The sequence below is a fragment of the Mytilus californianus genome, unplaced genomic scaffold (genome assembly GCF_021869535.1).
Source record: "Mytilus californianus isolate M0D057914Y unplaced genomic scaffold, xbMytCali1.0.p SCAF_8, whole genome shotgun sequence".
Lineage (NCBI taxonomy): Eukaryota > Metazoa > Mollusca > Bivalvia > Mytilida > Mytilidae > Mytilus > Mytilus californianus.
In genome coordinates, this window is record NW_026262734.1 from 57,047,959 (window position 1) to 57,060,579 (window position 12,621).

The following is a 12,621-nucleotide window of genomic DNA, read 5'->3' on the forward strand; positions in this document are numbered from 1 at the left end:
TTGTGCAGCCAACACCAACGGTCGACCAACGGACGGACAATGTGCCAACGTTGGGCCAATGTTGTGCAGCCAACACCAACATACGACCAACGGACAGACAATTTGCCAATGTTGGCCCAATGTTAGTCTGTTGACTGGGTATAATTCAATATGGTTCAAACGATATGATTGCAGTCAATTCAGTCATAATCAGTATTTTTTCACATAGCTCAGAATGATGTTGTGGTAATCAGGTAGACAACAACTTCTGAACAATCTGAACACCGACAGAACAGATCTTTATTAACTGCAGGCAAATTACCAAAACCTGACTGAATTAACCGCAGTGGATAACTCTAAAAATTGACTTAAAGACTGAAAATGACTGATTAACTTAACAGCCTTTAAAGAGATGTTTCGATAAAAATGAACGTTTCAGAGTAAAATTGTTTACAAGTGTAAACACATCATTTCTGACCAATCAAAATATTTGAAATGAAATGAAATAGTTGAGAACATTTGTATTAAATAATACAATTTTTTCAAAATGTGTTCTGGAAGGTGGAAAATCCATCAAAACCATTTAAACCATTTGGTGTTGACGTGCACTTAAATATTGTAGTATTGTAAAAGTCTTTTTATGTTGTGTTGTGTTGGTACACTTCAATCACAGGTTCAGGAGATGATTGAGGACTTATAAACATTTTACACTCAGCCAGATTATGTTATATATGTCTGTTTGATGTTCTGAATCTGTAATCTAATCGTAACCGTTGGCTAACGTGTTTCATATTTGTTTCTCGTTTATTATGATGAACATGTTATCTATGTTAGAGGTCCAACGTTGATATGAAATACTCAATTCTACTTTCTTTTTGAGTAATTATTAGTAGTAGACGCTAAATCAACCAAAGGGAACAGAAAGAGAGCATTGCCACAATTTACCTAATGTACGGGTATTAAACTAAATGAGTATTTTAAGCGAGGGGATAAGTATAGATTATCGTTATTTTTTTACACATTGATATCGTCAAATATCAGCCGCGAGCCACAATGTGAACCTTTTTTGGCGAGTGAGCACAGCTAATATTTTACGATATCTATACAAAGAAAGCCGATTATCTGTTAATCGTTCTATTTATGGTCGTTTTTCCCTCCCTAAAACAGTTTTACGCTTGACGAAAGTAATCTTGAAAACGTCTCCTCTCACATTGTTACTTTTTCTCAGACATTGTGACTCGATGATAATACCTGCTCTAGTCGCAAAGCCTTGATACGAGAATTACGGAGCGACTAAGCAGGATGAAATTGGCACAGGGAAAGATGATAAGATACATTTTTTTGTAATAGTACCGACGGATGCTCCCGACATATCAATAATACAATGATGATTTCAGTTCAATGATGCATATATCCAGTTTGCCAATAAATATATTTAAATGATTTAAAAAACAGCGTATAGTAATAGATATTAATGGAAATGATATGAACAAAACGTTTTGTTAAAGGCAAAATGCTGGATTTTGTTTTTTTATCTTTTTGACCAATTGACTCATAGGCAATGTTTATTTTCATGTTCGTTAAATGAAGGATACAACAGATACAGTTGAGTCTGCCTCATACATATTATATCTTTGATTACATCTATTCAAGCGAGCGTATATAATCTATATTAATCTATATCAGACCTATCCCGTCTACGCTTAATTTTAAATTGTGTTCTAAAATTTACTATTCTTTCAAATTAACATTGATGAACCATCCCTTCCTCTTCCTTATTACTATATTGGTAAATTATTTATACATTATCAAACAAAATTACAATGTGAACTCGATATTAAGATGTGCGTAGAAGATTAAATTACTATTCTTTCAAATTAACATTGATGAACCATCCCTTCCTCTTCCTTATTACTATATTGGTAAATTATTTATACATTATCAAACAAAATTACAATGTGAACTCGATATTCAGATGTGCGTAGAAGATTAAATTATGATGAACCATCCCTTCCTCTTCCTTATTACTATATTGGTAAATTATTTATACATTATCAAACAAAATTACAATGTGAACTCGATATTCAGATGTGCGTAGAAGATTAAATTATGATATTCGAATAATAACCTAAAAAGAACTGATCAGAAATAAAAGTTTGTCAGCTACATGATAAATAGTACAGGATTCGTCGAAATTGAATTTAATTAAAACAACAAATCACTAAATTATTGATTATAGCATGCATAATATCTCTCAAAAGTTTAGAATCCTAAACTCTTGTGGGTTCATTACAGTATCAAAACAAGTTTTTTTAAGCTACTTACTTCGAAGTTGAATATTTGTAATATGGCTCTTCTTTCCATAGATGTTTTCATCAGGATGAGAACATTTGTACATTCCAATATCTTCTTTCTTAAACGTGGATATTCGGAGTGAGCAGTTTGAACTGACGTGTAGTCTGTTAGATATATCTGATTTCATATTGATTTTGTTTTTTCCATCGCAAAAAGCTAAAATACTGTCGGTTTTCAAAAACGTCCATGAAAATACTTTGTGACTTGGACATGTAATTTTAATGTCGTCTCCAACATTTGCATATAAGATGTTAGAGCTATGCACAATAATGAAGCCTACAAAAGAGATATGTTGCGTAAGAAAACACTTTTCGAAAAAAACATGTATCGGTCAATATACTGATTTCAGAGGAATCATGTATAGTTTACAGTATACTTTTTCGATGAACTGACTTATGAGTAAAGCAGAATATGTTTAACGTTGTTCATTCTTCGAAAGAATAAACTAATTTAAATATTTGATTCAGTATTATGATAATTATTACTTTTAAAATTTTTTTTCACTTCTTCTATATTTGACATTTTCAAAATAAGCATTTAATTAATAAACCAAAAGACCACTTTCGAGTTTGATGCATTTTCGTTAAAACTTTAGTTTAAGTAAACACCATTCTTGCTTTTGTAGGCACTGTCACTTTCTTCCCATGTTGAGCAAACGGTGTGAATAACATTACGGATATTCCAAGATACTGTGTTTCTCAATGTAACGTTTCAATAAGTCTTAGTCCGTGACATGTTTCAAACCATCTGTTAAGTCTTCAGAGGTGCAAACTAAGCAAATGTAAATATTTAACATAGTTCACGTCAAATATGCTTCAGACCTTCACACTTTGGTCAAGTGACATAACCTTTAAGTTTAAGTGCATGCAGACGACGTGTTGATGATCCCAATATCGAATGTATTTCTGAAATTGCAATGTAAGAATCGGAAAATACTAGATTGATGATACTAGTTAACATAGGATTTATCACAAGATTTTGATTGTTTCAGTTGATCATTTTATCATGAAATGCTGACTTCTCCACTTTTATAAAAAAAAATGCATGATGAACATGCACCACAATATCATGAATATGCGAAGAATGCTTGCATTTTTGTGTTCACTTTTTGTGCACGAATTGATTAAGTATACTGCAGTAGAAAAACGATATGGTCAAATTTATGTACGAGTTCCCGGACTAAACAGTATATGAATACAAGAGAGCGTCACATGTGTACATACCTTCTAGAAGACAAACTAACATAAGCTGCAATTTTGTTGCACGATTAAGAAATTTGGACATGTCTGAAATCAAAAATATTTCAACAAATTAATTGGTCATTTCAAATTAATAACTTGGTTTATTTCATGATAGATGCACATGGTTATTTAAAATCATGTACTTCCACTTTTCAGGTTCTACTAAGAAATGAATATAACTCATAAAAAATGACGAGAGTTCAAAGCACTTTTCTAAATCTATCTGTGTTCAAGAATGCTCAAACTAAAACAATTGAAAGCCAGGAATTTATAAGATAGTTTTTGGATGACTAATGCCAGTACACATATGTTAGAACACTCATGAGGCAACATAATTTTTAAACGAAAATAAGGAGACCAATATTAAACATTCAATATGCACCAACTTATAATAAATTCAGAAACAAAATGATTTGTTTTTCTTGGATACACTGACATAAGACCTTCATTGTATCTACTTGCGCACACTTATAATGCGGATTTATTTTGGGTATACGCATTTTTACCACAATTTCAGAATATTGGCGATTCCTACCTAAACACAGGGAAAGCGTTGATTGATTGGATGATCTCTTATGCATAAATAATAGTACATGAAAGATAAAACAGAAAATGCTCGTTATGATGATTGTGATGATGATGATCGATTGATATTTAACCTCTAGTGGCAATCCTTACATGAGCGTCAGTGCGGGAATCTATTAATTTGATAAATATGAATCGTGGTACTATCTCGACAAGCTGAGTATTAAGGTGCTAGCTCATAGAGAAACAGTACGTGTTATTCTAATCGGTCATATTATTTCGATTTCGAAGCGACCTGTTTAACATCTATGTCTCCTTCGTCTCTAACTGCAATATCGTTGTAACACGTTTGTCGAAGTTTGAGACGAAGATCCTACAAAATAATGACAAATGTACCTTTTACGATATGAAGACGTGGAATAATTGTTAATGTGACCATCCAACATGGTTCAAATGTCGTTGATATAAGCAATCAAAGTTCACCATTCGGCCTTCAACTATGGTGATCACCATACCATTCTGACAGTTATAAAGGCTCCGACATGAAAATGTGAAACAATCAAGAAAACTAACGGCCTAAATCTAGTACAATACGAATTACGAAAAACAAACAGAACATGCATAAATTATAAGCCTGGTACCTTTGATAACTATTAGCTTGTCGTAATGTTCTATTGTATTGTTTATTTGTGTGTTTCTCTGTCCTGTATGTTCTTCCATTTATTTGTATTGTAATCCTGTCATGTAATGTTGTCATTTTAGTGTTATATTTAACATTGCCATTAAAGTGGGAGGTTTGGCTAGTCACAAAATCAGGTTCAACCCACCATTCTTTCTTAAAATGTCCTTTACCAAGTCAGGAAAATGGCTATTGTTAACCTATAGTTCGTTTCTGTATGTGTTGCATTTTAGTGTTTCTGTTTTGTCCTTGTTCTCCTCTTATATTTGATGTGTTTCCCTCAGTTTTAGATTGTAACCCGGATTTGTTTTTTCTCAATCGATTTATGAATTTCGAACAGCGGTATACTACTGTTGCCTTTATAAATCAGCAAGGTTTCATATGTCTATGAGCGTTCAACAATTCCCTTAACTGGGAACAGTAATGTAATAGCATAACATTAGAACCAACTGTAAAAATCAGTTGCAAAAAGTATAAGCTTCATATAGATTGGTCTAAAGACATGGAAGACAAACAGTAACACAAAGCACAAAGAGGAAGTGATAGCAGTTACAAAAATCTAGTTCAAAGCCAATTACAACTAATACACAAATCTTGCAATCCCAGACTTAAGTTTTATTCAGTTCACTTCAAATCAATATTGTGTGAAAACGTCATAAAAATATGATAAATGCAATGCCAAAATAAAAGTAAACAGCATCGCCTGGATGTAGGATCATGAGTACGCATAACTGCACATATATAGTAATGTATTTTTAGATTGTTATAATTTTTCAAAAAACAAAATCAGTCAGTACCAAAAAAAAAAACAAAGTTTAAAGATTTCACTACGGTGTTGCATTGATAGCTTCAAGAATAAGTGTACTAAAAGGACCAAAGAGTTAACTTAGTCTTATCTAAATGTATAGGCTTTGTAATCAACTTCACCATAGAATACCAATGTGACATCCCGTTTTTAAATGAGAAGGGGGTACAGCTGAACTTCCTAATCGAAATATGCATATCCGTGAAAAAACTTTAACAAATTTGCGAAAACGAAAATCCTGCCTTAATGATTAACCTGTTATACATCAATTACGTTCATTAAAATCTAAAACCCGAGTTCAGAGACGGTCAAAACCAACACTTTGAAAATTTTAGAACCGTAGAAATTGGCGAAACCAACATCATCCTCAACAAATTAACAGGAGGGAACGAAAAACCCTTCTCTGTTGTCGTAAATTCTTGTATATGGTTTCCCGAGCGAAACTTAAATATCCAAATCTAAAAAAAGGTAATTATTGCGTTCTGTATCAGATTTAGTTTATGTTGTTTCCGCAGTGAAATCATAAAGTCTTCATTATCTAAAGCAAAAATATGTAAATAAAACCATATACGTCGAAGATTATAATGACAAGTGTTTGTAAAGTGTACAGCGAACCGTAACATGTAATGAGGTACAACCGAAATCATCTTTTGAGTTGAGTTTTACTTTTATTCATATGTGATCATACATTACGGACATATTTTTCCTGTTTCTTTCGTACGTGGGAACACAATAATGTTAATATAGCAGGATTTTATAAGTGCATGTAAGGAAATAGCGTTAAAATTTAATGATGAGATAAAAGTGCTTGTGGCTCTTTTCTTTTATAACAGTAATTTGTTAAGATGACACTTTTTTTTCAAATTTACCGTTACATTTGTTTTTTTTTCGTGATATGAGGTCTACAAATCAATATTACACTTAAGCCTTGAAAACTAAAGTTCAGGATTTAATGATATGTCCATCTTTACCCCTATAAATGTTTTAAGGTCACATCAGAAGATTCAATAACTTATGAATTCATAAGGTTTGCTTACTTATTACTCTACCATTATATTATCACGAATTTTAAAGATGTTTGAAACATAGTACCGTTTGGGGCACACAAGTTGTTAGAGAGAGAGGCGAAGGATATTCAAACATATAAGTTGAAAATAAACAGACAACGCCATGGCAAAAAAAGGGGGAAAACCAATAAGACAATTAAAAGTATACAAAACAAAACATAGAAAAAATAAAAATTGAGCAACACGAACCTTACCAAAAACTGGATTTATCTCTGGTGCTCCGGAATAGTAAGCAGATCCTGCTTCACATGTTGTAACTTAATTAAAAGAAACATGTACATTGTTTTTGTTTTATCTCTACACTATATTTCGTGTGTAAATAGTACATTACCCAGAGAAAACAATTGAAAGGCCACAAAACTTTTTCTATGCTACAAAAATCTGACATGAATGATAAAACATGATGACTTCTTTATTTCACTTTCTAAACAAAGCTGTGTTCTAGTTAGCACAAAATATGTTTACATTCTCGTTATTTTCATCTTTATTATCTTAGAATAAATAGATTTTAGCCTCATACATAAAATTGTATATTATTTTGTTATTGCAACAATATATATTTACATTGCTATAAGCTTTTTTAACTTAATAAAAATGAAAATATAAGGAACATACTCGATGGGGAGGAAACGGGAACAACCAAACATTTTAAAGGCATTTTCTTACGTTTTAACTTTTAGACATACAGTATTTGTTCTATTAAAATCAAAATAATTCCTTTGTGTCATGCCATATGCTTTAATATTTCTAAGCTCAGTATAAAATATCGACAAATATAACGCTCTCCATATAAAAATGAGCATAAATCACGACATGAAATTAGATATAAGGAAAAAACACACTAAGATAATATTAACCTCATTAGCATCTTTGTATTAAACATCTTGTTGCAAAATATTCTTTACCTATTGTTTTGACTCAAATATATATTGATAGCAAGATCAGAAAAAAGGTTATTGAAAGCAGGTTTTTTGCAGATTTGTCTTAAGGGGGTGGGCCTTGGTAACACCAACATTATTCTCTCGTTCAATTTTTCTTATATTTACATCATAAAAAGGTAGGGGTCCATGCATCATCTGTCGAAGTCTTGGTGAAATTCAACGTGTCATGTTATGTTTGAGGTATATTGAATATGACCAGTTTTTGGGTACCCTAAAAAACGGTCGAAAACACTAGTAGGTATATTTTATTATGTGTTTTACACATGTGTGATTAGAAATACTAATGACTTTCAAAATGTATAGAAGAAACATATTTTAACGTAAATCTAAAATATCATGGTAAAACTAATAGCCTGAATGTAAAAAAAAAACAATTGGCTTTTAATTATTGAAAAGGCGAAAATTCTGGCCAGCTCAGATAACACATTTTTTTTCAAACTTTGCCAGAAAAAAAATTGTCGTTTAATTTCTGCCAAAAAAAATATGCTTAAACATTAGACATATATTAATTTTGACCAAATTTTCTGCTTCATTGACTGGTCGACTTAGGAATCAATCAAAATTAACATTCATTATTTAACATGAACTTTATTTAATTGCCAGACAACATTTTTATGTAAATCATAAAATGTATTAAAATTTTAAACCAAGTATTTTCTCATGTCATGTAACTAATTTATGTACTTTAAATACTCACTCAGATACATTTTACATGTATTTTGATAGAAATGACACATATTTTTAGATAAATTGTTACTTCCTTAACTTTTATTTTGACAAGACAGACAAAATTGATCAAAAGAGGTTTTTGTCTTTTGTATTAGAATACATATATTGTGTATTATTTCTCTATAGGATGGTAAATTTAAAATCAATCACATTTGATGCAAGATTTGAATAAACTCCCTTGACGAAGCGACTAAAAAATCCAAAATCAAGCCCTTTAAGAATCATCAATTTATACATGTACATGTTTGTAATATCGAGATACTAAAAATCTGTTTTTGACTGTGAGATTAACAATGTGCATTTCAATTTATTATACCATTTCTACCATACATAAGCAGGGGCAGATACGCCACAATCTCATTATTGATTTTTATAATGATAAATGCATAGATTTTTTACTAACATTGGCTTACCAGGGGTCCCCCCTTTTTTTCAAAATCATGAACCCACATCTGGTATATTTTTATGTCCTGGTATTTTTTAAAGTTATCCTACAAACCATTTGTAACTGAATACATGAAAAGCTTGCACACTATTTGCACATGTTTACATGTAAAACATGTAAAAATTGACGGTGGCAACTCTTCAACTACAGTACTGTTATTCCGATTCAAATGCATTACAAATAAAAAGTAATACGTTAGAGCTTGAAAAAATGTATAAATTTGAAATACAAAAACAATCCGCGAAACTTCATGAATGATTTGTGCGCAAAGACGTCGTGGCTAAACGTGACGTCATACAAATGAAAACTTACAAACTGGAGGTTATAACGTTACCAAACGATTCAAATTAAGATAAAATCACATATAAACGGCGTATTCGAGGTAGGTGTTGTTTTATTTTCGATAATATTGTAGTAATCGAACATTCGTTGATCCAATCAATTAAAAATGGCGGGTCCCTCCTTTGTTACGCCTGGTCAACTGTGGATTTGACGGTAACTTTTAGCCAATGAAAAAAAAATTTACATAAAAATTGCATATAATAAGATTTATATCTGCCCAGCAGAAAAAAAACGGAACTGTTAACAGTTAATAATTTAATTTTGGATGTACCGCGTCTTCTGATTGGCTGACAGTGTTTTGTCTATCGGCTCATAGACATAATTTAGTCATGTGACCGTGACGTCATCAACGTTTTTTCATGATTTACTCCGGTTTAAAATGGAACGTAGTAATTAAATTATGAGCAATGACTGTAATATATTTTCTGTCTATTCGAAATAACATGTAAAATGTGATGCACACTTTAAAATAACCCGCTACGCTGGTTATTCAGTGTGCACCACATTTTTTATGTTATTTCTTCATAGACAGAAAAAATGTTACAGTCATTCCTTAAATGTCTTCATCTTGATTTAAGATTTGTGTCAGTTATTTGTACAAGTTGGCATTTTTGTCCATATTTTGTTTAAATGTTTTTTTTCTGGAATTGAGTTATTCAAATACTGTCTTGACATTATTATAGCAGAGACAGTCACCCGTTGGATCGACCCTGCAAAACACATTCGGAATTGAAAGATAAATCTTTATGAACTAAAGATTTGAGTTAATCTAAATGTTGAAAAAGTTTAAATCAACAACAAACAGTGCATTTGGCAGTTAACATGTAAATGTTTCACACTTAAAACTGGAAACGTGCAGTTGATCAAAAGAGTTTCGTCTCATTACAAAAGTGAAGTTTGATTAAGAAATGCCGATGTTAGGTGTAATTTTTAAAATTCAACAGATTGATAAGTTTATTTTTGTACTGAAACACAAAATATTGCTTTTACATTTTTTGCATTTTAGTAAAGGTTTACTGTAAAATGAATTGTGAAAAAGTGATAAAAATAAAATACTGTGGATTCATTTACTTTCGTGGGTATCAATTTTCGGGGATTCGAGAAAACTTTTTGTTGATATTTAACTTCGTGGTTCTGGTAAAGTCTTCCATGTCTGCATTCATTCCTATAGAATATTTGTTATTCATTGAACATTTAAATTTGTGGTTTCCCTGTACCCACGAAATCCATGAAAATTAGTGTCCAACGAATAATTATGAATTTATAGTCATGACAGTATAAAGGAAAAGGAGTATGAATGCACGTGTATTATAAAAGCTATTTAAACTTCTGTTATCCATTTTAAACAGTTATCTCCCGTTAATGCTGGGATAGAATCAACAGATTTCACTAATTCATGTCAACATAGATAAATATTTTATTTACAAAAATGTGTTTGTTGCCAACAGTTTTCACTAATTCATATCAACATGATAGATAAATATTTTATTTACAAAAATATGTTTGTTGAAATTTTTTTCTGTTAAAAAATATACATGTACTATATTTTGGGTGAAAAACCTTGTTGAAAGGGTTCAGAAAAAAGGAGGATAGCGAGTGCACCAAAGTGATAGAATCTAGTTACATTTTTTAAAGTATCGAAATTTAGATTTGTACTTTTAGGAATACATTTCTGTCTACATGAAAGTTTAAGGGAAACATTATATTTCACCATGAAAACTCTGGATTAATATCTAATTGACAAATTGTACCGAAATTACCCTTTCTTTAAACCAAAGCCAGGCCAGTGTCCACGAGGATTAGCCAAATCAACTGTTGAGTCATAACTTGAATCGATTCAAGATTATGACACTATTTGATCAATTTTAGTAGAATGTTAAAAGTTTGATTCATATTTATCAGAATAATAGGGTAACATTGCTTACACTGACAACCGACATATTTCATCTCTTTTATATAGAAACTCAGTAGGCACTCATTCAGTACCATGGCCTTACTATTTACGACCAACAATACACCTGATGTTTATTTAGAAAACAAGTTATGGGAAATTTTTTCGTTTCCAGTTTATTATTGAATTAATCAAGAATGTATAATCCGTTACGAAAAGTTTTTCCTATTGAAGAAATATTTGTAATATCTTCAGACCAATAAGATGTCACTCATAAGATTTCTTTATTATTTTATGGACTAAAAATCCATAATTCTATTTCAAATTTATTACCATCAAATTAATATCTATAACAGTTTGTGTTAAATGTGATGTGTTATTTGTGAGGCCGATACAAATTTCTAAAGGCAAAACTGTTTTTAAGGTATATGAAAAGCACTCTATATGGATTTTTTTATTCAAATCTTTACATGTTATTTATTATATTTATTATTATTATTATACACAACCAGTTGCATTTGAATTTTTGTTTAAAAGAGGATTTTGAGATCTAGGATTCTGATGAAATAGAATGCACTTTTATATCGGATTTAGGTCAATACATCAATTATTATATTAACAGCATGAATAAAATTGGGAAATATTTGTTTCTTTATAGAGGGGTCTTGTTTCTTGTTTAAATAATTCACACAGACAGATGTAGAGGGGGCAGGGTGCCAGGCGACCCCTTTTTGTGGGAGACAAAGTTATTGAAAAATATTGTAATTTGAAATACGAAATTAGCTTTGTTATGTTGGAACGATATTCACATGTTTAATATTTACAGTGTACCGGTACCTGCTTATTACAACCCAATGTTATAAAACCTAAAACGAGACCCGGGGGATTAAATTTAAGGTTCAGGGCAACATTGTAGTAGAATTTTGTTCGTTGCACGGTACGAGCACAAAGTGTCATTTAGAAATTGGAGAAAATTAATTTGAAAGAGATGAATTGGGTTTTCATTTCTATATACAACTCTGCTTGGGAAAACGTTGGGATATAAAATTTCTAGGTTAGATAAAAGAGTTTAATTGTTTTGTTCATGTAAATGTACACCATTAAACATGATATCTTAGCTCTAAATCTTTTCTCATCAATTGTTTTTTAATTTTTATATTCAGATGCAAAAATTTTAAATGAAAAGTAAAATCACAAAAATACTGAACTCTGAGGAAAATTCAAAACGGAAAGTCCCTAATCAAATGGCAAAATCCAATGATAAAACACATCAAACGAATAGACAACAACTGTCATATTCATATTGTAGCAATTCATTATGGTATAATATATTCAAATTTATAAAACTAATCAAATAAGAAATAAAAATGTTTGGGGAAAATTGTATGCTCTCCTATATAGGTAAATAGTGTATAAAGCGTATAAGAAATAGATCAATAACGGTTTACGAATTGGTTTATTTTCTCAGAAATTTGGGTTTTCTGTGGAAAAAAGATTGTTTCAAAGACAAATTTAGAAAGCTCAAAACACTACATTTATATGTCATATCACATATATTTCCGACTTTGTATGGTTTCAGAGGACATACGGCTCAATAAGATTGGTCTCTTCCTTTAGTGAAT